Source organism: Lathyrus oleraceus, chromosome 2, assembly GCF_024323335.1.
Source record: "Lathyrus oleraceus cultivar Zhongwan6 chromosome 2, CAAS_Psat_ZW6_1.0, whole genome shotgun sequence".
NCBI lineage: Eukaryota > Viridiplantae > Streptophyta > Magnoliopsida > Fabales > Fabaceae > Lathyrus > Lathyrus oleraceus.
This window is the reverse complement of record NC_066580.1, coordinates 401124581-401130113: the sequence shown is the minus strand read 5'-3', so window position 1 is coordinate 401130113 and position 5533 is coordinate 401124581.

Genomic DNA, 5533 nt, shown 5'->3' with positions numbered 1-5533 from the left:
TGACAATCCCAGAGAGTCTACTCAAATTTAGAGTGATAAAGACAAACCTGAATGACGCTCATGATGATTAATGTGTTTGGCTTTTTATGACTCACTTGGTTTGGTTCAGGTTTAACAGGATCCACAATGCTCATTAATTTGGTGCGATTTCTTTCTTACTTTAGAATATGCAGGATACTCGTTTCGGTTAAGTTGTATACGTTGCATCCGATCTTTACTTTCAGTAGTGTCACTTTCTAGGGAGATCCTTCACAACAAGCCATGGTGAGTGGTGTGATCCTTTCATCCACTCTCAATCGTCATCATTACTATTTCCAACCTGTCAACACAGACTTGACACACTTGCAGCATAATATACCTTCATCCGACAAATTAAATCTAGAATAAAAAAGTCAAAAGTAAAAATAACACAATGACCAAATACTAATAAAAGACATAAAATCTCCCCCACACTTGAACTCAACATAAAATGACGGAAGTAAAACTAACTCGAAATGTACCATAAATTCTTGCACAGTGTGTCAAATGTCTCTGTTTTGCGTCGGATCAGTAATGAAAACTCATTGTAAATGGTGACTAATCACATCCCCAAACTTAGCTCATTGCTTGTCCCAAGCAATGTTTCATTATCACTCCCCAGAATTCTTTATGCTTTCCACTACTGTTGAGATCATTCACTAACGTCTTCCCTTTTCCTTCCACAAGTCCTGCCTATCCTCGTAAGTTATTATTCACACTTCCACTTCAAAGCACCGTTTCACCTGTCAGCTTATATCACATTCTCACCAATTCTCTCGGGGTAAGTTGTTTACACTCATAATTAAAAGTATGCAATATCACTCACAAGTTTGAATAGTCTCTCTTTTCTCATCACCTACACATAACACACACACTTTTGAGGTCTTTCGGGTTGTAGCTTGGCTTGGGTTAGGGTATGGATTAAAAAGGAAAATAAGGGGCTTTTGGTTCATAGTCGATGTTACATCGTGTGTTTGTTTCTTTTATTTCCTCGGTTTTCTTTTCTTATTTATTTTTCACCGACTGCCCTTTTCCGTGCTTCTTTCTTTTGAATCTTCGAGTAGTCGATTTTCATTTTTCTTCCTTTTTCTCGATTCATCAATTTTTTATTTTTCTCTTGTTTTCGCACTTTCATGGGCTTTGGGAGCTTTTGGGGTTTTTTCCCCAAACTTAGCTTTTCATCACAGCTTTGAATGCATTATCATGACTCTGAACAGGGTGAGGAAGTGTTTTGGCCAATGGTTTCATTTATGGTGTTTAAACAAAAAAAATGGATATAGGCTCAAAGGGGGTTAACGATGGATATAATTATTCGGGATGGCTAGAAATGCTCGGGGTTAATTACAAACAACGTGCCTCAGTGTGTGTATCATGCAGTGGCAATCCCAGAGAGTCTACGTAAATTTAGAGTGATAAAGACAAACCTGAATGACGCTCATGATGATTAATGTGTTTGGCTTTTTATGACTCACTTGGTTTGGTTCAAATTTAACAGGATCCACAATGCTCATTAATTTGGTGCGATTTCTTTCTTACTTTGGAATATGCAGAATACTCGTGTCGGTTAAGTTGTATACATTGCGTCTGATCTTTACTTTCAGCAGTGTCACTTTCTGGGGAGATCCTTCAAAACAAGCCATGGTGAGTCGTGTGATCCTTTCATCCACTCTCAATCGTGGTCATTATTATTTCCAACCTGTCAACACAGGCTTGACACACTTGCAGCATAATGTACCTTCATCCGACAAATTAAATCTATAATACAAAAGTAAAAAGTAAAAATAACACAATAACCAAATACTAATAAAAGACATAAAATCTCCCCCACACTTTATTTCAACATTGTCCACAATGTTTTTGAACAAGCGCGGAGGAGGGTACTCACAGGGTCCTACTTAGGAGGTGGTTGCGGGAAATGCAACATCAATTGTCGCATCATGCTACTCATCTCATCTAACATCACTCCCTGACGGGCTTTCTCTATCCCCCACACATCGAACAGTTCGACCTCTAACATGGCATTCTGAGGCATCTGATTTCTCTTGGATATGTTGCCTGTTCTCTGACATCTATCGCACTCTTTTACCACTGCTTGTGCATCTTTGACCAGTGTGGGCCAGTACAATCCAGACTGGAGGACTTTGGCTGCGGTTCTGTCTCCACTAAAATGTTCTCCATATTCTGAGTTATGTCAGGCTTTTAAAATGTCCCTCTGCTCTTCCTCTGGAACACATCTCTTGACTAGGCCATTTAATCCTTTTTTATAAAGGAATGGATCATCCCATACATAGAACATGCAATCATGCAAAAACTTTTTTTGTCCGTTAGAATCAAAGTCATCAGGTATCAATCCACCTACCACAAAGTTTGCGTAATCAGAGAACCATGGGATATGCGTAATGTCTAGAATACGTTCGTCCGTGAACTCATCTATGATGGGGTGCGTGTCTTCTGTTTCTTGGATCGGAGTCATCCGAGACAAGTGATCAGCAACAATGTTTTCACTACCCTTTTTGTCTCTAATTTCCAAGTCGAATTCTTGTAGTAGTAGGATCCATCGCAACAGCCTTGGCTTTGATTCCTGTTTTGCAAAAAGATATTTTAAAGCAGCATGGTCAGTATATACAATTACCTTTGATCCCAGCAGATAAGATCTGAATTTGTCAAACGCGTATACCACCGCCAGGAGTTCTTTCTCTGTGGTTGCATAGTTCATTTGAGCAGGGTTTAGTACATGGCTTGCATAATAGATTATGTGCAAGAGCTTCTCTTTGCGTTACCCTAGTACTGCCCCTACTGCGTTATCACTTGCATCACACATTATCTCAAAAGGAAGAGACCAATCTAGGGCAATAACTATGGGCGCTGACACCAGCTCCTTCTTTAAGGCCTCGAAGGCTTTCTGTCGCAACCTGAAAAATACAGTGCGCGAAAAAACAACCGGTGAAAGAAAATGACAGAAGAGTCGCCACCGTGCGTTATTCATCCCAAAGGAGGGAAAGGAAACGCTCGAAGTAAACCTGAAAAAGGAAAGGACAAGACGGGGTCTCGCAACCAAATCTTGGGTTCGGGAGTCGGTTATGCGAAGAGAAGGTATTAGCACCCCTACGCATCCGTAGTACTCTACGGGATCCACTTTTGTAGTTCTTGTCTAAAGGGTGTGGGTTTATCTAATGTGTTATTTACTAAAAAAAAGGGGTTAAATGAAACTGACTCGCGCGGATGTCGCATCCACTACATACGTATCTCATCTGAATATGAGAATCAGAGTCTTCGTAGCTCGGCTACCTAGGGGTTATGGGTAATTGTGCTCGCTAAGACATCGCGTCTTATGCTTACGTATCTCATCTGGCCTGAGAATCAGAGCAAAACGTAGTTCGACTAATTATGGGGTTATGGATTGGGTTTTGGACGAACGACGTCACTACGCAATCTACCGGATGCTCGACCTTTGGAGACTTACTCGCCTGTAGTAGAAGGAGTTAACGTGTTGCTTTGGGTTTTAGGGTTTGGGATGCTCAAGGGCAAAAAGGCAGTCCTTGACGAAGGAACCGCGCTACCTGCAGGGATACAAACATATACAAAACAAACATGTATAAAGTAAATGTGCCAACAAGGGGCTCAGAAGTAAATAAACAAAAGAAAACAAATGCCTCCTATCGAGGTCTTCCAGCTAAGAAAGCGATAAAATGCGGAAAAGAGGTAAAAGTACCACACGGATAAAGATCTGAAGTAACAGCAATTAAAGGAGTAAGAAACCCAGGGATCTCCCAAGCTAATGCCATCAAAGAAAGGTGAGTCAGTACAGGTAATCGGAATGAACCTCCAGGGGGTATCCCACAAATAAAGTGGGAAAACCACGCAAACCATCTCTGCAAGAGTCTGTGAGCCCTCACAAAAACTCAACAAAAGGGTTAGTGAAACACGATAAGCATTTTTTTCATGGATAACAGTATGGTTTCAGAAACCTCAAACCCTGTGGCATACATTTCAGAAATCATGTGATTAAAAATTCAAGGCATAGGTTTCACCCATTCATGCATAATTAAACCCGTGGGCAAAAACATAATGAAATTCATCCATCATACCTCATACATTCAGATGATCCAAATTAAGAGCATAAAATCATGGGAATGAGGCAAACCTGATGGGAGAGACCGGTTGAAATCAAATGGCACGCTTGGGTTTGCAAGGCAATGTTAGGGTTTGCGTGAGATGAAAGTGTGTGAGTCAGATTGAATTTTTCAGAGCTGCCTGGGGGTTGCTCTGAGTTCTCTGTCAGGTTTCTCTTCAGGTTTTGTCCAGGGTTTTGTTTCAAAGAAACCTCAGAGTATTTTGCTTCTCTTCCTTTTTCTGTCTGATCTGCCTCTTTTATAACCTGATTTTCATGGCTTTGTGGGCTCAAATGAGAGAGGTCCAAGTCCAAGTTTTTCTATTATATTTTATTTATTTATTTTTATTATTATTATTATTATTTATTTATTTTTGTAAAAAAATATTTTTTTTTAAAAGTTTCTTGGATCTAATTCTGATTGACATGATGAAATGCAATATGAAATGCTAAATGATTGCATGAATGAGGAGGGAAAATTTTGGGGTGTTACAGCTGCCCCTATTCAATCATCAGCTAACCCGAGTAGGATGAAAGCGAACAGCTTATCCGACAAACGGGGTGAGTTGTGATCGAATACCAAAGACAAACCAAAAATTTGTGCTCCGAGAACACCACAAAAACGCGGAAATACACCGCGCTGTTTATTTTTCTTCCAATCCTCTGGCTGGATCTGAATCAGTCTTCTGGCTTAATCTGGAGTTTCGATCCTCTGGATGAACCTATACTCAATTTAGTCCTCTGGTTGGATATTAATTTTGATCCTCGGGCTGGATACGATTTTGATCTTCTGGCTAGATCTTCTTCGATCTTCTGGCTAGATCTCCTTCGTTTCGATTCTCTGGCTAAATCTATTTCCTTTGATTCTCTGGCTGAATCTACTTCGATCTTCTGGCTAGATCTGAATTGTTGCGATTTTCGATCTTCTGGCTAGATCTTCTTTGTTTCGATACTCTGGCTGAATCTACTTCGATCTTCTGGCTAGATCTGGATTGTTTTGATGATAAATTCCCATCATTAGGATCCCGCATCCGAGGCATGCGCTGGTTGACCCTCTTTTGAAATCTACACCCAACCTTCATATTAGATATGCAGCTTCGAGAATATTCCACTTTTGGGCTTCGTACATATTCTTCGGGCTAGAACATGTTGTAACGACTCCTCAATTAGACTTGGGCTTGCTGGGGAAATAAAGCTTGTAGGCGACTTCACGGGGGAATCTTCAAATTGAGCCTTAGGCTGGCTTACTAGAACACGATTCTCAGGCTGAATCTTCGAAATGACCCTCAGGCTGGATCACTGGAACACGATTCTCAGGCTGAATCTTCGAAATGACCCTCAGGCTGGATCACTGGAACACGATTCTCAGGCTGAATCTTCAAAATGAACCTCAGGCCGGATCAC